The sequence below is a fragment of the Schistocerca gregaria genome, chromosome 1 (assembly GCF_023897955.1).
Source record: "Schistocerca gregaria isolate iqSchGreg1 chromosome 1, iqSchGreg1.2, whole genome shotgun sequence".
Classification (NCBI taxonomy): domain Eukaryota; kingdom Metazoa; phylum Arthropoda; class Insecta; order Orthoptera; family Acrididae; genus Schistocerca; species Schistocerca gregaria.
The window spans coordinates 264967574-264990579 of record NC_064920.1 but is presented as its reverse complement, the minus strand read 5'-3'; positions in this window follow the sequence as shown (position 1 = coordinate 264990579).

The following is a 23006-nucleotide window of genomic DNA, read 5'->3' as shown; positions in this document are numbered from 1 at the left end:
TTAAACACAGCCTTCCGAAATGCCTTCACGAAAGAAGAAGAAGTAAATATTCCAGAATCAGAATCGAGAACAGCTGCCAACATTAGTAACGTAGACGTAAATATCCTCGGAGTAGTGAAGCAACTCAATTCACTTAATAAAAGCAAGTCTTCTGGTCCAGACTGTATACCAGTTCGGTTCCCTTCGGAGTATACTGATGCATTAGCTCCATGCTTAACAATCATATATAACCGCTCGCTCGGCGAAAGATCCGTACCCAAAGACTGGAAAGTTTCACAGGTCACACCAATATTCAAGAAAGGTAGTAGGAGTAATCCACTACATTACAGCCCCATATCGCTAACGTCGATATGCTTAAGGATTTTAGAACATATATTGTGTTCGAACATTATGAATTACCTCGAAGAAAACGGTATATTGACACACAGTCAACATGGGTTTAGAAAATATCGTTCCTGTGGATCACAACTATCTCACTATTCACATGAAGTGTTGTTATTGACAAGGGATTTCAGGTCGATTTCGAATTTTTGGATTTCCGGAAGGCTTTCGACACGTTTCCACACAAGCGGCTCGTAGTGAAATTGCGTGCTTGTGGAATATCGTCTCAGTTATGCGACTGAATTTGTGATTTCCTGTCACAGAGGTCACAGTTCGTAGTAATTGACGGAAAGTCATCCAGTAAAACAATAGTGATTTCTGGCGTTCCCCAAGGTAGTGTAGGCCCTTTGCCTTTCCTTATCTATATTAATTATTTTGGAGACAATCTGAGCAACCTTCTTCGGTAGTTTGCTGATGACGCTGTAGTTTATCAACTAATAAGGTCATCAGAAGATCAAAACAAACTGCAAAACGGTTTATAAAAGATATCTGAATGGTGCGAAAAGCGGCAGTTGACCCTGAATTACGAAAAGTGCGAGGTCATCCACATGAGTGCTAAAAGGTATTCAGTTACACGATAAATCAGTCTAATCGAAAAACTGTAAATTCAACTACATGCCTAGGTATTACAATTATGAACAACTTAAATTGGAAGTAATACATAGAAAATGTTGTGGGGAAGGCTAATCAAAAACTGGGTTTTATTTGCAGGTCACTTAGAAAATGTGACAGAACTACTAAGGAGACTGCCTACACTATGTTTGTCCATCCTCTTTTAAAATACTTCTGCGCAGTGTGGGATCCTTACCAGATAGGACAGACGGAGTACATCGAAAAATTTCGGAGAAAGGCAGCATGTTTTGTATTATCGCGAATTATGGGTGAGAGTGTCATAGAAATGATACAAGATTTGGGCTGGAAATCATTAAAAGAAAAATATTTCTCGTTGCGTCGGAATCTTCTCACGAAATTCAAATGAACAACTTTCTCCTCCGAATGCGAAAATATTTTGCTGACACCGACCTACATAGGGAGGAACGATCACAACGATAAAGTAACGGAAATCAGAGCTCGTACGGAAAGATATAGGTGTTCATTCTTTCCGCGCGCTATACGAGAATGGAATAATAGAGAATTGTGCAGGTGGTTCGATGAACCCTCTGCCAGACACTTAAATGTGATGACACTTAAATGTGATTTGCACAGTATCCATGTAGATGTAGATGTAGAAATTTCTAGTTATAAAAATTTAGGCATTACAGATTCTGTTCGAGCATCAACACACCACGTACAAGCTCCCATTTGCAATGTGACTGACCTGCCGACCCGCCATCCGACCTGCTCGCTGACCTGCAGAGTATGTGGACACTGTAGACTGTCTGGCAACACTGCCTGCATGTACTGACGATTAGGGCACTCTTTCACGCACTGTCGTGTCTTCTACCAACTGGGCTAGACGCGAAGTGAGAATGGGGTGATTAGTGGACCTTTCTTCGACATTTTCAGGGCGAAGTTTAAAGGACTCAAGACCGGAGTCCTCGGGCTGGCGCCAAATTAATTGTCTTGATATTGGCGCTGTTAAGAAAATTAGCTAGTTACTATGGACTACTATAAATAAAGTCTGTTGCAAGCGAACTGAAACTTCAGTGTCTACATTGAGAAGATCTGTTTGCCTAAGACGTGAGATAAAATGGATTATGGGAGTCAGAAGCTGCTTGTTTCTAACTCCAATATTAAAAACTCACACAACTGGTCAATTATGTTTAAAATGAGTATGGGAGAGAGATTCTTGTATTATTATAATGTGATAGCTCAGCGCTTGGAAGAATCAGTGTCATTGATGCTCAAAATACAGCACAGTTAAAATTCGAACATCTTGCTGGGATTACTCAACGCAGCTTTATTCTACCCGAGATACATCATGACACACTTAATCCGAGAGAAGGACTTTGATTTTGATCTCTCAATTTGAGAAGCCTTCTGTGAGACCGAATGATCCGACTATGTGGAATTTTCTAAGTTTTGTTGTAATTTTTCTGTTTTTAATTCAAGTATCATCGTGAACAATCTCGAATATAACATGTGCTCAATCAAAATAGTGGGGGTGTGCATGATTTCTTACATTCTGCGTGGTGTCTGTTTGTTCTAGGTTGTGTCTCCCTACCACTTCCGCGCAACGACGCTCTGGGCGTGTTTTTTTTTAGAGAACGTGGGACCTGTTGCTCGTAAGGAGACGCCAGACCACACATGACATGTAGAGTTCTGAAGAGTTCAGTGAGACTAGCGATGATATAATCAAATACTTAACGATTTCAGGGTCAGCTCCAGTGCACTCACTGTAAAAGAATCTTACTACTAACTAAATTTAGTGGAAGGGGTTCAAGGCTTTCCTATTTTTAGTTAGCTGGTAAAATAACGTCGAATAAGCAGTTACGTTTACCATTGGAATTTTTATTCTACTTACAAATCATTGTTTATAAATTGCACTATTGAGAAAAGGAAATATATTAATACAGGATGATAAAAACCAACTGCGTTCAACAAAAATGTGAACGAATATTCCCTGAATGGGTTTCCACGTTCTATAATGGATTGAAGGATTATATATGCCATATCATATCTATGATCTAGGTTTAAGCTAAGTTTCATAAAAGAGAAAACTGTCAAAATGGTCTATAGTGACCCTCAATTATCTTTAATTATCTATTTAACTTGTCATAAGTTACAGTGGCTGATGTGGATTCTCAATAATTACATAACAGAAAAATCATCGCGTTTTAGATTTTAACTTCTACATCTACATGACTACTCTGCAATTCACATTTAAGTGCTTGGCAGAGGGTTCATCGAACCACAATCATACTATCTCTCTACTATTCCACTCCCGAACAGCGAGCGGGAAAAACGAACACCTAAACCTTTCTGTTCGAGCTCTGATTTCTCTTATTTTATTTTGATGATCATTCCTACCTATGTAGGTTGGGCTCAACAAAATATTTTCGTATTCGGAAGAGAAAGTTGGTGACTGAAATTTCGTAAAAAGGTCTCGCCGCGACGAGAAACGTCTATGCTGTAATGACGTCCATCCCAACTCGTGTATCATATCTGCCACACTCTCTCCCCTATAACGTGATAATACAAAACGAGCTGCCCTTTTTTGCACCCTTTCGATGTCCTCCGTCAATCCCACCTGGTAAGGATCCCACACCGCGGAGCAATATTCTAACAGAGGACGAACGAGTGTAGTGTAAGCTGTCTCTTTAGTGGACTTGTTGCATCTTCTAAGTGTCCTGCCAATGAAACGCAACCTTTGGCTCGCCTTCCCGACAATATTATCTATGTGGTCCTTCCAACTGAAGTTGTTCGTAATTTTAACACCCAGGTACTTAGTTGAATTGACAGCCTTGAGAATTGTACTATTTATCGAGTAATCGAATTCCAATGGATTTCTTTTGGAACTCATGTGGATCATCTCACACTTTTCGTTATTTAGCGTCAACTGCCACCTGCCACACCATACAGCAATCTTTTCTAAATCGCTTTGCAACCGATACTGGTCTTCGGATGACCTTACGGTAAATTACAGCATCATCTGCGAACAATCTAAGAGAACTGCTCAGATTGTCACCCAGGTCATTTATATAGATCAGGAACAGTAGAGGTCCCAGGACGCTTCCCTGGGGAACTCCTGATATCACTTCAGTTTTACTCGATGATTTGCTGTCTATTACTACGAACTGCGACCTTCCTGACAGGAAATCACGAATCCAGTCGCACAACTGAGATGATACCCCATAGCTCCGCAGCTTGATTAGAAGTCGCTTATGAGGAACGGTGTCAAAAGCTTTCCGGAAATCTAGAAATACGGAATCAACTTGAGATCCCCTGTCGATAGCGGCCATTACTTCGTGCGAATAAAGAGCTAGCTGCGTTGCACAAGAGCGATGTTTTCTGAAGCCATGCTGATTACGTGTCAATAGATCGTTCCCTTCGAGGTGATTCATAATGTTTGAATACAGTATACGCTCAAAAACCCTACTGCAAACCGACGTCAATGATATAGGTCTGTAGTTAAATGGATTACTGCTACTACCCTTCTTGAACACTGGTGCGACCTGCGCAATTTTCCAATCTGTAGGTACAGATCTATCGGTGAGCCAGCGGTTGTATATGAGTGCTAAGTAGGGAGCTATAGTATCAGCGTAATCTGAAAGGAACCTAATCCGTATACAATCTGGACCTGAAGACTTGCCCGTATCAAGCGATTTGAGTTGCTTCGCAACCCCTAAGGTATCTACTTCTAGTAGCAAATGTGAATACCATGAAGTGTAACTGACGATCAACACTAGTATTACGTGCAAAGGGGATGTAACAGATGAGACTTCTGCAGTTCTGAGTGAAGCCTTATGCGCTCTTATGTGGCATCGTGTGCGTTAATTACCTTGTAGTTGGTTAGGCAGCGTCAGGGGGCGGCGGGTGGCACAGCTCCACACACCTCGCCGTCTCGGAAGCAACTCTCTCTAACCTCTCCTTACTACAATTTCCCTAAGTTGGTTTGAGAAAAAGATATCTGGCTGTGTTTTCAACTAACCAATCAGGGTCTCAATGTTAACCTTAAGCTCAGCCTACAAATTTCTGTCTATCCAATGAGAAACGTTATACTTTTTGTGGTGGGGCAACGTTTTTAATGTTTGCAACGTAACAGAGACGCGTATAGTCTCACGCTAAAACTTGCAACTGGCGTGGCCCTTTTAGTGTTATCGTAAGATCTATAATGTTTTTCTGGAGGGCTCTTTTAACATGGGCTGGGGGGTTGGGTGGTCTTGGTGGTCGTCGGAGATGTGGGTGTCCGTCCCTTGTCATTGGACCTTCTAGCTTACATGACCCTGCTCTCGGCTTCTGTTCTCGTTTCTCCCCTCGGAACTGCGTCTGTTTCACTGTGAGAAGGTATAGACATGCATATACGCGTTCTTGTGTTAGCCTGTGGTATTCCATTTGCTCAATCGTTGGTCGTATTACTTTGGTTAATTTAATGTCAGGATTTATTCGGAGCTATGTGACATACTGCCAGATTTGCTATCATGTCGGGGTTTTCATGGAAGATGATGGATTTGCCTGACAGCTTACAGATTACTCCTGTAATTTCTCCTTCCAACCTCTGAACCTCTGATTAATGTTTGGCAATCACTATGCAATTTCTGTGAACGTAATTTCTATCCCAATGTTATGCTAGCATTACATATTCACATCCATTTCACTACTCTTTCTTTGCCATTGTAAACTACTATTAGCAGTCGATGAAAGCAATGATTGAAATTCCTTGGTACTCGTATTTACGTGGAAATCCACAACCAAGCGTTGTAAGTAAGCTTAAATGGTGACCACTGCTTTATTTTGAAGTTTGATACAATTCTCTATTTTATCCAGTTGTAAGCTCGACTATCGCGTTTCCTGCATGCTAGGGCCACCGCTCTTTAACAAATTAAATTCAAAAAAAATTCCATCAGACAATACCTCTAATTAAATTCACATGATTCTACGGGATTCAGCTGATTTTCGGTAAGGTCACGTGGTGCAGTTCATTCTGACGTCCAGAAGGGCTTGTTGACGGCTCCGCAGTTACAGCATACCAGTCATATACACTGAATCGCCAGAGAAACTGGTATAGGCGTGTATATTGAAATACAGAGATGTGTAAACAGGCAGAAAACGGCGCTGCGGTAGGCAACGCCTCTATAAGACAAGTGTATAGCGCAGTTGTTATATCGGTTACTGCTGCTACAATAGCAGGTTATCGTGAATTAAGTAAGTTTGAAAGTCGTGTTACGGTCGGCGTATGTCGGAGAACATCGCTGTAGACGCGAAAATATCCTGCAAGAACGGGACCAACGCCTACTGAAGGGAATCGTTCAAAGTGACAGAAGTGCAACCCTTCCGCAGAGGCAACATGATATCTGTGTACTACATCGTCAATTTTGAGGATGACTTGCATTACCTGATGTCTTCCCCGTCATTGATGGCATCTTCCAACAGGGTAACTGTCCATTTCACAAGGCTACAATGTTGCTACCGTACTTGGGTAGGAATTTAGTGGACACGTTGATGTCTCTGTGACCAAATTCGTCTGATTTTTCAAAAAATGGTTCAAATGGCTCTGAGCACTATGGGACTCAACTGCTGTGGTCATCAGTCCCCTAGAACTTAGAACTAATTAAACCTAACTAACCTAAGGACATCACACACATCCATGCCCGAGGCAGGATTCGAACCGGCGACCGCAGCAGTCTCACGGTTCCCGACTGCGCGCCTAGAACCGCGAGACCACCGCGGCCGGCGTCTGATTTTTCCCCTACCACAAAAGATCTACTCGAAATTTGTGGTAAGTACGTCACTCGTACGTAGATAGCTGGTGCCATGTACCTCCGGCAGCCTATATCCCAAGACCAACCGGTGCTGTATAGCGTTCCAAACATGGTGCAACATGTTGTTATTCAAGAGATTATAATATTTTTTCTCAGGAATGTATGCCTGTTGTAATGCAAGAAGTGTGGTTCTACACTACATAGCTACTTTGAAAGCCACTGTCCTTTGTCCAATAGTTACTCATTGCCTTTCCCTTTCCACTTGCAAATATAGCGAGGGACAATGAATGCCGGCAGATTGGAATTATGCGAACTTCTTTCTGTGGAAGGTTTTTGTCGATCTGGAACTATTTCTAACAAACATTGAGAAGTTATTGTTAAAATCAAACCAAACGAGATATTCCTATTATCATATGTAATACATAGTAATGGTATTACAGATCGATAATTGGCCTTATGACAGATCGGGATCAAACCGTCCACCATGGACAGAAATGCAGTCTCCTGTCATTCAGGCTAGTATGAACCTCAGATCAACTGGAGAAGCCGTTCGGTGAACCCCTGATCTGTCGAACGGTCATATGAGGGCGTAAATCAACTTACTGTATAGCACACTTTTAATGTGCTCATATTAAAGGCCAATGAGTGAAAACATACACTGGACTTTGACATACAATTCACCATCCAAAAATTCGGGTTTGCTAAAGTCCCCTCATGCATGAACACGGTGTAGTGTACTGTTAGCGGAGCACCCTCCCGCAGCGTAGAAAAAGGTCCCTCAAATCTAATTACGCTGCCCAATTCGTCTAGCGAGAGTGCATGCACCAGCGGCCTGTAAATCGTAAATAATGGTTATCCACACAGTTGCTGAAGTTGGATAGAGATAACTGCACCATGGGAATCCTTACTTGGTCACGTCTGAGTGTTATATAAGTTTGATGCAGTTTCGTCCTTTAAGCCGTCCATGCTCGTAACGGAAGCCTTAATATCCGTATAGTACTAATCGAGTGAACGAAATACAAAGAAAGTTAAGTCTGTAGACCGAAATCGGTCTCGGTATGTGAAATATATTGTTCTGTGAAATGTCCTACAAAGAGACGTGACTAATAAGAGATTCACAGATTACTTATGTTGTACACGCAGTTGGATTGTTATTGCTCATTGTAACAAGAGCCCCTCTGCAGCGGGATCGATCAACGTCCAGACAGACGTGTAGGGCTGATGGGAAAGCCGGATTTTTACCCATCTGCACAGCCCGGAATATCACTACATTATTTGTGGTATGCACCAAAGCACCGACGAAGCTGGTATAGGCATGCTTATTCAAATACATAGATATGTAAACAGGCAGAATACGGCGCTGCAGTCGGCAACGACTGTACAACACAACAAGTGTCTGATGCAGTTCTGCTACAATGACACGTTACCAAGATTTATGTGAGATTGAACGTGGTGTTATAGTCGGCGCTCGAGCAATGGGACACAGTATCTCCAAGGTAGCAATCAAGTGGGGATTTCCCCGGACGACCATTTCATAAGTGCACCGTGACTACCAGAAATCCGGTAAAACAACAAATCTCCGACATCGCTATGGCGGGAAAAAATCATGCAAGAACGGAACCGAAGAAGACTAAAGAGAATCGTTCAACGTGACAGAAGTGCAACCCTTCCGCAAACTGCTGCAAACTTCAATGTTGCGTGATCAACAAGTGTCAGCCATTCGACGAAAATTCATAGATATGAGCTTTCGGAGCCAAAGAACTACTCGTTTACCCTTTATAACTGAACTATACAAAGCTTTACGCCTCGCCTGGATCCGTTAACACCGACATTGGACTGTTGATGACTGGATACACTTTGCTTGTCGATGACTGGAAATCTGTTGCATGGTCGAATTAGTCTCGTTGCAAATTACATCCAGCAGTTGGACGTGCACGGGTATGGAGACAGTCTCATGAATCCATGAACCCTGCATGTCAGCAAGGGACTATCAAGCTGTTGAAGGCTGTATAATGGTGTGGGGCGTGTGCAGTTGGAGTGATATGCGACCCATGCATGATGCATCTAGACACGACTCTGACAGGTGACACGTACTGAAGCATACAGTCTGATCACTTGTATCTATGCACGTCCATTGTGCATTCCGACAGACTTGGGCAATTCCAGCAGGAAAATGCATCACCCCACGCGCCCACAATTGCTCCAGAGTGGCCCCAGGAACAGTCGCTGACCATCAAGCTCCGCAGACATGAACATTACTGCACGTATCTTTGATTCCTTGGGATGTGCTGTCCAGAAGAGATCTGTGCTCCATCGTTCTCTTACGGATTTATGGACAGCTCTGAAAGATTCATGGGTTTGTTGCCTCCAGCACTATTTCAGACATTAGTCGAGTCCATCACGTCGTCTTGCGGCCCTTCTGCGTGCTCGCGGGGCCCTACCCTACATTAGGCAGGTGCACCAATTTCCTGGGCTCCTCTGTGATAGTAAAATAAAGATTTAATATTACAAATTTATACTTATGGAATGAGCAACGGGCTTGCATTAGGGAATAGAAAAGAAAAAGAATCGAAAGACCTATCGTGGACTCCACACTTAAACATTAAATTTTTTATTACGGTCACCTTCATGCAGTAAAAAATGTATCAAAGCCAGAGAAGGAACAAGCTTGAAGCAAATGGTGTTGCTTTTAGGGTGGGAAAGTTGTTACTTCGGTGGTAAACGCAACAACCATGTTTATCTTTGAATAACGAGGAGAAGAAAAAGGCTGATTATGTTTATTCACAGAAAGAAATGGTCTAAAGATTTATTTATGTGAAATTATGAATGTAAAAAGTAACCTTGGAAGTTTGATACCTTACTGTTTGTGGAAGTGCAATAAGGATGTGCTATCCACATTTCTCTTAACATAGAAATAAGAGTTAGCATCAACAAACTTTTTGTAACGATTCTTTCAAAAGTATACAAGAGTGAAATGTATGATAAGATGTTGTACAACTTTCCAACTTGCCTCTCAGATACAGCGACAATAAAGAGCATCCACATAAAATGGTAAACAGTTTTAATTATATTTGAGAATATTTTAGTAAACTTCGTTGTACTGAGTACTGTAGGTATACGGCTTATGGTGACGGTGTGGGTGGGGTAATCATTAATACCAACCTTCAAAACAATGAGAAAGGGATACATCCGAGGACGAAGTTAGACAGAGATCTCAATGAACTCACTCTGTTAGAGCACATACGTGATTAAATTCACAATAAACAAATGGAATGGACAATAAAATAAGTAGACCAATGCCTCAGAATTGTGGATAGTGGATGTCGAATATGATCAAGTGCACGTCCATCTGGACAAAACATTTACATTCTCGGAAGTCGTGTCATGCCTGCTGAAGTTTAGTACGAGTACATGGAGACACATAGCACTACACAAGAATATGCATGTGCATATCTATAGCCAGAGTTGAAAGTATGTTGAGCCTCTGCCTGCAGACCGATCTTCATTATTAACTTGAAATTATTTAATGCCATTACAAATGATTCGTTAGTCCCTTTGCTGTTGTGGGTCGATGTCACCTTTGTCATATTATGCAAGTGGCGACTGACACGATGAGTCATCGGATCTAATCCAGCAGCCCCTCTTTGTCAGCGTTTAAATTCAGTTAATGGGAGGTAGAACGTCAAACGGTCCGACTTGGAGCAGGATATTTTATTTTCTACTGTCTATACTTTTACAAATAAATTCATAACACTTTGTCAGCATGACCAGGAAGGATTCAGGATTCACATTCATAGCAGTGGAAGTGCAAAAACATAGAAAAATAATAATTATTTTTTTATATGGAATTTTATCATTTTTTCACTTACTGTTGGCTGCATTTGTTGCTATAGGTACATTTTTCTTCTCAAGTAAGAGAGACCTTTGATCAATTTTGCATAGCATACAAAACATACTTACAGGTGTATGAAACTCTAGAATTTTCCAAATCTATTAAAACTGGTAAAAATTGAGATAATTAACTACAAAATTTAATTATTTTTTTTTCTAAACATAAAGTTTAAAACTTAACAGCTCATTCATTTTTTCATAAATTAAATAGATTCTAGAGTTTCAGACACCTGTAATTATGGTTTGTATGCTGTGCAAAATTCATCGAACAGTCTCTCATACTTATGAAAAAATGTGTACCTATAGCAACAAATGCAGCCAATAGTAAGTGAAAAAATGATGATATTTCATATCTTAAAAAAATTATATTGTTTTGTTTTTGCACTTTCACTGCTATGAGTGTGAATCCTCAATCCGTCCTGGTCATGCTGACAAAGTTTTATGAATTTACTTGTAAAAGTATAGACAATGGAAATTAAAATGTTCTGTGGTGCCTCTCCAGCTCCAAGTCGGCCCATTTGGCGTCCTACCCCCCTTAAAGCGGATGAGAGCTCTCTTTCCAGACGAGCCTGGATAAGTCTAGATATGAGTCTGCCTTTCAAGACCCCAAAGTGAAAAGTAAGTCTCTGCAGCTTGCTTCTGCCAAGGAAAAGTATGCTCTGTGTTTTTCTCTCTGTGTAGTTTGTAATGGATGCAAACTGCAAAGTTTTGTGAGTGTCAGCCGGTGAAACGTAATCTTGCAAGATACTAGTCTCCCTTACTCGCATTTGAGGTGATTTACTTACAAAAAAGCTTGTTAGAGTGTTGGCGCTAAAAAATATGTCCAGCTTACTGCCACTCTCCGCCTACTTTCATGACCTGGTCTATCTGTAGTCGTAGTCCCACTCTTCATTATCGCTTCTCTGTTACTTACATGAAGCAATCTTAGCGATTTTTATATCGTCTTAAGAAGTTTGGTTTTGGGGCATATGTGCCCATTGTCGGCGTCCCACGATCTTCAAGCGACGCTATACTTTCTGTTCCCATTCAACTTTCTAATTGTAGGACCTTATCTTAACTCTGCGTCTATCTGCAGATTTTAACAGCTTGCAGTTTCTCAACACAATAGTAGTTTTATGCGACTCTGCAGTTAAATGATCGCATCGTGTGCCCGAACAGCTTGCTAAAAACAGTCTCTGTGGTCCCCACACATCCTGGCGATGTAATCTGCATTGTATGACTTTATAGTGTCGGTTTCCTTCTGGAGGGACGCTTCACACGGGGCGAGAGGCTATTCTGTAAATGGGGCCTGGGGGGACTGCTTCCCAACGGTTTATGTCCCTATTGCTCAACCCCTATTCTCCCCGTTGCAACCTGGCTTGGCAGTGGCTTCTTATTTACCTATTCATCCAAATCAGCATAGGGAAATGCAATCTAAGTAGTTAACCATTGGCAACCACTGCTACTGATTGACATTTAATTATTCCGTGGGAAATAATTTATTCCACTAGATTTGAGCCTTTCTTATGGATTTTACATACGGTAAGGGACATTTTGGAAAAAGCGATCGTCTAATATACGTAGTAATAGGAACAGAAGGAGTCGTCTGTAGTCTCCTGTCTTCCATACAACAACAGTCATTAAAGAAACTTTGAACGTAACTGTCCCCGTTGACATTTATCAACGCCTGTAAGCAGCTAATGGTCTGGATTTCATTGTAATTTCATTCTTCGAGAGTTGCAAGATATCCAATGGTATCTGTTCTTTCGGACATGCCCGATACCATATTCATATACAAAAAAGGATTGCCGGCCAATGATCTTCGGTGTGGATGCACTCACATTGCTCAAACTCTTACGGGAATCGGTAGATTGACTGCCGTGAGTAATGAGTACGGCGGGCAGGGGCACTATAAATGTAGTGTGTGGACAGTAAGTTGTAAGTGTGGGCCTCAAGGGGAGCGTGCGAGAGATGTCCCTGCAGTCACACTATTCTCTGTGTAGTCGGTGGCTTACTTGTCGGAACAGTAGCTCAGCGTTTTGGGTCAGAGGGTTCGCTTCCTTCTGTATTAAAAATACAACTGAGTTAATGTATCAACGATGAACTTCAACAAGCGTTATAGGACGTCCACCCCTAACAAATACAACGATCAATTACAAAGAAAATGATAAGGTCGGACAGAGCGTCTGCCGTGCAAACAGGAGATCTCTTGTTCGATTCCCGGTCTGGGCACAGATTTTCCAGTGAACCCGTTGGTATTTATCAATGCCTGTAAGCAGCTTATGGTCTGGATTTCATTGTAATTTCATGGTTTCCAATGTTCCAAGGATGTCCTTGCTGGCTCCCGTTCTACAACGCCACAACGCAATATAATGACGGAATAATCTGGACTTCACAACAATTTAGGAAGTCGTCCATGACTGAAAAGGAAACTTGGTCCTGCTTGTTTTCCATGAATATTTTGCACTTAGTTGTGAAATACACTAACGAGAAATTGGCGGGGATGGGAATAAATTACAAAGAGAACCAAAACTAAGATCTGTGTGATTAAATGTGACCGAACTACGGTATTTCCTTTGGCTTATTGCTTTATGCTACTGCTTTTCAGTCAAACCAGGAAAATGGCTCAAATGGCTCTGAGCACTATGGGACTTAACATATGAGGTCATCAGTCCCCCAGAACTTAGAAATACCTAAACCTAACTAACCTAAGAACATCACACACATCCATGCCCGCGGCACGATTCGAGCCTGCGACCGTAGCAATCGCACGGTGCTAGGAAAACCAGGAAAACCAGGAAAATACCACATTATTATCTGCAACAGATGGAAGTGGTAGGTTTCAATTCCAATGCCTCTTGAACGTGAATCGCTTTTGCATAGTACTCTGGGGCTTGAGATTTTATCATGCAAATACACTAGATGAAAGAAATAAAAATTATCCTATAGCAAAGATATCGGAAGTAATCAACAAATTTGTAACTGACAGTTAGCCCACAAGTAATGGTTCTTTGGCTTTTGTATATGAGGAGGTTATAAATATTTGTACAAGGTGTAAATTTTTAAGACCCATTTATATACCCAATAAACCATACAAGCGTGGACTGAAAATTATGGTCTTAGCTGATGCCACAAATAATTACATATATATATATATATATATATATATATATATATATATATATATATATATATATATATATATATATATTGCGAAACGTATTCAGAAGGTATAACACTTTCATGACAGGATCTGCCCCCCTAATTGAGAGGTCAGCGCGTTTGATTATCATGCAGGGACCCAGGTTCTATTTCCAGCCGGGTATAACATTTTCTTCGCTCGAGGACTGGGTGTTGTGTTGTCCTCATCACCACTTCATCATCATTGACACGCATGTTGCCCATTGTGAATTCAACTAAAACGACATGCAGCTCAGTTGCAGAGCTTTCCCTAGTAGGGACTCTCCGACATCATTGCCATGCAGCCATTAATTATTTTTTTCATAACTACAGAAACCAACTCCAGCAGTGCTGAGGTTGTCTTCTTTCTTTCACATCTCAGATAAAGAAATCGCTGTAGATAACAGTTTGAAATGGTTAACTGTTGAACTGATGGACATACTGAAGCGAAATAAATTGACGTACATTGGACTGGTAAAAACGAATAAATGAGAAATAGCATTCAACCCCCCCCCCCCCCCCCCCCCGGATAAGACAACAAGAAGAAATCTAGGGCTGACACTCTTGGTATGACTTAGAATAGTGGACGCACGAGCAGAAGATGGCCGATGGCTATCATGTTACCCAGTCTGGACATCAGTGACGTCAATGTGTTTATTGTTTACTACGCTGCACGTGATAATACATAACAAACTATGCTTGAATTTACGAAAGTAACTAACTACCGCAAGGTATGGAGAAAATAATCCTCATAGTCTTCAGGAAGTGAGAACATCAATCAGGAAGTTCTCGCTAAAGAACAAGAGCAAACAACGTATAACAAATAGATAAAAATACTGTATGTGTAAAAACATTCACATCGTTCACATGTCCAAGTTATATAAGGGCGATCAAAAAGTTTTAGTTTGAAGGTAGGTGTGTATGTACCAACTTGTAGCCAAATGATTAGCGTGGCATTCGTAGTATTCCGACGCATGTACAGTAATTATGGAAACATAAGCTTTTGCGATGATGTTACCAAATTTGTCCAAACAGGACCAGTGTCTATATTTCCTTTTTCGGCTGCAAAATAGCACACATTGGGAGGTATTCAATGGGAAATGACTGATGTGTATGGGACCGCAAGTATGTTGAAAAGAACTGTTGTTTAATTGTGGGCAATTCCATTCTGCAGCTTCATGACAACGCACGTCGCCATAACATAAATGTAGGAAAGCAGAAATTACGCCAATTCAAGTGGGAAACACTCGAGCACCGGTCCCATAGCCTACATCCCTCCCCACGAGATTTCACGCCTTTCGCCCCTTAAAAAGGCCTTACAGGTCTAACGATTCATGTCGAACGGGGATTAGCATCATCAGTGCTCCCGGTGGTTTTGTCTGATTGGCATAATGATTACGGATGGTTGACTTCTCAACTTTTTCAGCGAAGTCTGGATGTGTTGTTTAAACTGGAGTCGCTTATTTACAATATACAACTGCAATTCAGGCCGAGGTTGTTACTCATGTAATAAGAGAATACGGAGCTTTTCACTACCAAACACCAAACATTGTATTAAATTGCTGTTTAAAAATACACTTTAAAATCTGTTGTAGGATTATCAGCATACATTTACTCTGCCTATAGCATCGCAATTGGGATTCGTGTAGCGCATAAATACAAGTGCAACGAAAAGAGTTACTTTCGTATCCACTGTAGACAGTGCGCGTTTTTTCTGATCTGCCTTTGATTGTTTAAAACAATACTTTCACAATGTAAATATGTGCCTCGTCAATCATATTTTGCTACGATTTTTCTCTTCTTACACTCACTTAAAGTATTTTATATCATACATTACTTTCCTGCCCTTATCTTTACTCTCATAATTCTTAGTGTAATGATATGTAATTGGAAAAGAATAATACATTTGTGAAAACAGTTTATGGTAAACATTGTTGTGAAATGTTCGAAGATTGTATTTAGTATAGCAAAACTAGTACAGTTGTTAATGGTTGTCAATGGAAAGCCACTGAGAATAAATGAAAGAGTGCTGCTCTTTTATCTTCCTCCTATAGAATTATCTCTTGTTCGAACCCTCTTGAACTGTTCTGATCTAAGGTGCATTACCAATCTCATTTGCTGGTTAAATGTTATCTATATTTATATCTTTGTGTCGACTCCATCATTAACTCAAACCACTACCTGGTCTCATCAGCATTTGTGCAGTTTAGGTTGTAATGTACATATGTGTCAGAAAGTAGCAGGTGTGGACGGAGAATTGCTCGGGCACGAACCATCTGACTTGCTCAACCCTCATCAGATATGTTATTCGATCATTTCTCGGCTGTATGCACTATTATGCAATCAGAGTTACGCAGGTCAGATCAGTTTCTGTATTTGAACAATGATGACAGCAAACCTATTCAGTGGCCTAAAACCAAGCAGATCTATGAATAAAGAACGTGAGGTTGAACTTCTCTAAGGTAAACTGTGAAATAAAACCAGAGAAATTTCCTGTGGTGCACTAGACTGTGTGCATCTTAATAAAACCCTCAGTGTACGTTGCCTCCGTGTCAGGGTCGTTCCGTTGTTCTGAGTTGCTCAATTTACATATTATTAAATTATCACTAAGCTTTTGAGAAACCTTTAACTCTTTTAGTTCACATCCTGGGAGGAGCAGGGAACTTCACATCTGGCGCAGCATGAGGGGTCACGAAAAATAGTTTGTAATTTTCCATTATTGTTGGGGGTTACTCCTTGTGTCTTCTTTGTTTCATATTTGAAAAGTTACTTTAGAACAGTAAGTCTTAATATCTGAAGAAAGAGCGAAGTAACTAAACTTCTATTAAGAGTACGAGACAAAAATATTTAAAGAAATAGTCTTACTGTTTGCTACAAGGAAGCTACAATACACCACATAAGAAAAACTGATGGTAAGTGATACCCTTTTCTATTGCTGAGATTTCGCGAGTCACAAACCTGTCCTTTCTTCCAAATATCTCATTGAGTAATTCATAAGTAAGGTGAAATTACAACACTGGGTTCGGTATTGAACGGCGGTGGAGTGAGTGGACTGCTGTAGCCTACTGTGGGGTTGAGTAACACTGTGGACTACGGCGGGGTGAAGCCTCTCCGTCGTTTCTAGGTCCACAGTTCAATACAACACAATACAATACAAGGTTAAATTGGTATAAATTTTGTTTTGAAAGACATTAAATTTGTTAATTACGTTGTTGCGAACGATCGTTACCAGATTGGAACTTTTAGGTAGCGCGCACATAAAATGGACTCTAGCTGATTTTCTACTGTTTTAAAATGTATCGCCAGTCTTGTTTAACAGCATTTAGAGTCAATTTTTGCGGAACATAAAAAGCAGTGCCGATGGTTTCCGTAAATCAAATCTAAGTTGAATCTCATGTTGACAGTGGTATTAATGCCGATCTGCCAACAGAGGAAATGAACCCATTTTCTGAAATATAGTTAAAAGCACGAGCAGTATTGAGTGAGGAAATTCCTGAAACAGCTGAAAATTCAGATCTATTCGCAATGTTGCTTGAGAAAATTGCAGTGATGATGAATAAGGACCGGCCATGAGAGTTTCCACACAAATTAATATCATCAACGGCCACACGAATTTTCAGACATGACTAACAATTTGCCACAAAATTAATACGACACATCCGGAGCGAGATGATGAATTAGCCACACGAATTGATACAGGTTTGTCAAGCATTGGTATTAAAACTTCTGAACCAAATAAAAGTTACGAAGGCATGCCAGTAGAAGAAAGAAAGTTAGCGAACGATGAACTTACGCTGCAGACAGTGCAATTTACAACAGAAACCGTTGTACAGAAGCTGTTTCGAAGAGTTCAGAGCTTAGTCGTTCACTCTGAGAGAGTAGTATGCGAGTGCTCGGATGCTCAAAGCCAAATATTTTCCAACGAATTCGCCAAGTGGTTGGAAGGAAAAATTACCTCGTTAATGAAAACTGAAATACCAAATGGAGAGAATGGAGTGAATTAATGCTGAAGCAACACTCGAATCATGTGCTGTGGGAGAGATCACTCAGATTGAGTTAGCATGCATAAAATATGTGTTGAATCATGGCATTCCTAAGTGGTCCGATTATGTGTCTACTCAAGTCAATAACTAGCACGACGCGGTTACGGCAATAGGGGACTACGGCATAGCGCTGTGACCGAAAATGTATATGTCTGGTAATCCTTACCAGCAAACATGTCGTAATGAAGCAGGAGCATTTAGTCCACACTCTTAAATTATGAATCAATCGTTGGGGACAACACCCACCGTAGTGGCGATGCTGTTACAGGAGAGCTTACTGAAGCATTTTCAGTTCATGGTATATTTGCGTGAAAGGAAATCTCCACATCTCGTTCTCTTTACAAAAAACCTTTAAACGTCTCCTGCGTAGACCTTGGGATAAAAGGCAGAACATTCAGTTTGTCACAGCATATATTTAGGGTGAAGTGTCCCTTTGACCAACTGATGTACCAGATGTGACGAATTTGAGCAGGTCCTCCGGTCCATGGTTTGGTCAGGATCTGCCCAGGAACGTTTGCGGAAGAACGTTTTTATCCCGAAGCTTACAATCCAGTACTTCTAGAGCTACAAGATATTGAGATAATACCGTCAAGCATAAAGATGTGCTGCGGATTTTAAATGCAAAATTGCCAGTTAAAATACAGAAGAAGCAAATCACGAAGCAAGACGATAATTTTAGTTACTTCCTCTCGGTCCTACATTCCCCGTCTTAACCTACGAAGGTTTCATATCTACAAACGTCAACGGTGGAGCGCAGCCCGTGAATTCCAGCTCGCACACCAATGATCACAGGTGCGTGAACGACGCCGTGGCTATGGTACGGCACCACAGACCGCGACGCCGAATCAAGACAGTCATGTAAACACACAGGACTCATCATCGTGTTACAGGCGACAGAGGAACAACACCACTGGACTTAACCCGGGATTCCGTGCAAACCGTAATGGGAGCCACAGAACCAGTGACACTCTAAATTCTCCTGCCGGAGTGGCTGTGCGGTTCTAGGCGCTACAGTCTGGAGCCGAGAGAACGCTACGGTCGCAGATTCGAATCCTGCCTCGGGCAAGGATGTGTGTGATGTCCTTAGATTATGTAGGTTTAGTTAGTTCTAAGTTCTAGGCGACTGATGACCTCAGAAGTTAAGTCGCATAGTGCTCAGAGCCATGAACACTCTAAATGCGGTAACCAGTTACACCAAAATATCTTAAATCAGACAACACCTCGATATTCTGATTACGCTCAGCCAGGTGAGCAATGGCCACGGTCTGATAATCACCCCGTGACTGACGATCGCACCTTGATAAGAAACGAAGCGCCAAAACTACAGGCAAACACATGCGACAGCACCCTGCTACCTGAAGACAGTCGCAGATCAGGAAGGGGGCATAATTTCCAAACTATATATGTTGCAGTACAATGATACGATGAAAATTCCTAATTTACCGGTAAAGATGGTTTGGTACCTAGCGCTACTGTTACCAGAAGTTAGATGCTAGGTAAGCAAGTCCAAACTGATGTTTAATTCTAGAATAGATCCATTAGTTACACGTTTCTCTCAGTGAAGGGATTAACATTCAATTCCTTATGGTGAATGCAGTTCTTGCGAAGAAGGAATGCAAGGATACACCTTTCGAGTCAGTGATAGAGAGGACGTCTTAAATTTAATTGAAACAAAGGCACGTCACAATACTGAGATCCTGCTAAACCCGCAGGACAGGATAGGTAGTTCGAATTGTAGAAAGGGGCCAAAATGAGCGCTTGTCATTTACACTCTAAAGAATATAACATTATTTATTTGACCAAACATTACAGTACAAATACTTGAACTTAGTTATTAGCTGAATACGCCAAACTATCTTATGCCTTAAGGGCAAAACCAATTTAACTTAAAAAAAGGCTAAAAGCAATTAACTCAAAATTCAGACGCCAAAGAGGATATTTAGAAGGCAGAAGGCTCACTTTAAGTACAATTTGGCTGAAGGCTCGAAAATCTAACACTAGAAAAGCAACAACCTTAATTTAAAGACGGCTGAAGGCCCATGATTTAAGACCCAAGGTAAAATTAAATAAAAAACACAAGGCAGAAGGCCTTACCTTCGATTAGGCTGAAGGCCCCAAACGGTCTGATGCTGGAATGACAAAGATCTTTAATTTAAAAACGGCTGATGGCCCCTTGACTTAAAACTGAAGGTGAAATAAATTTAAACAACAAAGCCTTATCTTAAATTTGGCTGAAGGCCCCAAACAATCTAACACTTGATAAGCAAGGAACTTTAATTTTAACACAGCTGAAGGTCCAGGACTTAAAAGACAACTAAAATAATTTTTAGTAGGCAGAAGGCCCAAGGCTTAATCTTGAAACAATATATTAATCAGGCTGAGGCTCAAACAATCTAGCACTTGACAAGCAAGCAGCTTTAATTTTGAAATGGCTGAAGGCCCAGTACTTAAAACACAACCAAAAGCAATTCACCTTTAATTAAAAACCATCGACTATGAGCCGTACAGATATGCACAACAGAAAATAAGAAAAGGCAGTGCAGCTAATGGCGCTCAGAAGTTTCACGGGGTCGGCCAGCACTTGAAATACTAACGATCACTTAGGTGAGGCAGGCAGTCGGCCCAACCATTCTCGATCCGACGACAACCCAACCAACAATCAGTCAACAGACTCACCGACAATTTAACTTCGACGAGCACACAAACGGGAGTTCAATGCAAACGTAAAAGGTACGGACGCCCACAACAAAGCATACATTAAGCTGTCGAACTACACACCGAGCTGGACAGCAACAACACGGTGAGGAAAGTATACTGCCTAAATTTAAGTCAACGGCCAGGGCAGGTAACCGGAACATTAACGGCCAAAAAGCAGAAAATTCCGCTGGTGCACTTCAATTGCAAATAACGAAATACAGTTAGATTCCACTGGACAGTGGATAAACCTTCGCCGACTAGAATACACACGTTACTGGTTGCGGGAATGTCCCAACAGCCAATAACGAGAACCAAGCGGCACAATGAGAACAGTCTTGAATTGCTGGTAAAATAAATCCAAACTCAACGTTCGTGTCCAAGGTCGGTGAGCCACGGACCTTGTAGCAATGGGAACAGCCCTATACACTCCGACACTGTGTAGAGACCGCCAGTGGACCCGGCCAAACTATGCCCTACAGAGGTTTCCTCGCTGCTTCACACCAACCGACCGACTGCCACACATCAGTAGAGAGACAGCACTAAAGTAACTGAGCAATCGACATCACAAGCTACACACAGTTTCACGAACACTTGAACGAAGGAATACTAACGGCAGCGATTGTGCAATAACAAGGACGAATCACGAGTCGGCACACGCAGGCAACCCATAAGCGATCGCCAGCCAACATAGACGTCGTCCGACAAGACAAACGACCGACGACCAACCAAGGTGATTCGCACTCAAGTGATATGTATCGGCAACCGCCGGGACCTCACTGCAGCCGCGCCCCGACTGAACTTCTGCCGCGTACTAAGCCAAACACTGCCAGGTCCGACCTGGACTGCTAGCGCCTCCCAACTCACTGGCAGATCCGAACTGACCCCCAACACACGACAACCCAAAGTATTAGCAAAATAGTTCAAATGGCTCTGAGCACTATGGGACTTTTCTGAGGGCATCAGTCCCCTAGAACGTAGAACTATTTAAACCTAACTAACCAAAGGACATCACACACATGCGTGCCCGAGGCAGGATTCGAAACGGCGACCGTAGCGGTCGCTTGGTTCCAGATTTTAGCGCCTAGAACCGCTCGGCCACTACGGCCGGCGGAAGTAATAGCAGTCAGCAAAGATAATACAACAAGACTTATATCGATAAGCGCCGCTGCTGCCACTCACGGGCAGGCAAGGCGGCAACTCAGTGACACCAGTAATTGAAATTAACATAACGAGGTGGTAGTACAGTAATATCAGGATGTCTAATGAGATATGGCACGAACAAGAGCCACGCATGGCTCAAGTATAGTTCTGTTAGGGGGTTAAAGCAAAAATCATACGAATTGACGTAATGTACACACACACAGTGACTCTGATAATGCTAATGCTGCGCCTTTTTTTTTTTTTTTTTTTTTTTTCAAGTTCTACAGGAAAATGAAACAATCTGGACGTTTCTGAGAGAAGCAGAGACCCGAGTTAGCAAACTTGTTGATGTATTAAGCCAAATGTTGTCCATTAAACCTGGAGTGGTTAAGAGGTATTAATATCATGTGGATGTGGTCCCAAACCTGTGTGCTACAAGAGAGACCGTGAGGCACGAAATTTAAAGGATTATACCACCAGAACGATTTAAAGAAAAATGTGCAATATAGGCTTTGTAAATATTTTGCTTCTTATTACTTGTTTTATTTATATTTCTTATGATCTATGTGTATTTAATGCCAATAGTCATTTTTACTGTTCGAATATGACAAACACGGCTCACTGCAAGTGCATCAACACTAACTTCTTACTATATTCCTGTGTGTTGTACATAACAGTGAGTGTTATTAGAAGTTTAAGAACCCAGGTAAGGAGGATGTAAATAATTCACAACTCATTACACATGTTGTAGATAGTACCTGTAGTAGTCCAGAAATTGTTTCTTTATTCACTTCGAAACGGATGAATGACTAAGTTGACAACAAAACACAGCATGTACACAAAATTATTATCATTATTATTATTATTATTATTATTATTATAGGGCATTACCATTACTATTGGTGGCTGCGGTCAGACACAAAGCATTAACAGCCCGATATCTCCCTTTTTATGCCAGTTCAGAAGTATGGAGTGCTGCAGTGAAGTGATTTACGAACAATAAGTACAGTGCATCCATTTCAACTTGGTTTACTTTAATTGAGGTTGCAGAGTGCAGGTCAAGCAAGCGCCAAAACGGAGAGGTGCAGGGGAAGTATATTTTGCTCTAAGTACCTGGTTTTCCGTTTTAGCTCTTTATATTCATGCAGATGCTTTTCTTTTCCTTGAAGGTCTCTAATTATACTGTAATGTCTAATACGGAAAAAATAAAAAAGCAGTCTCAATAGTTTTAAGCCAAGCTGCTGTTTGCAAGAAATATTCTAACATACCGTTAACTAAAAAGTTTGCTACGTAATATTTTACTTTGCGAATAAGAGAAGCAAACGATTTTTAT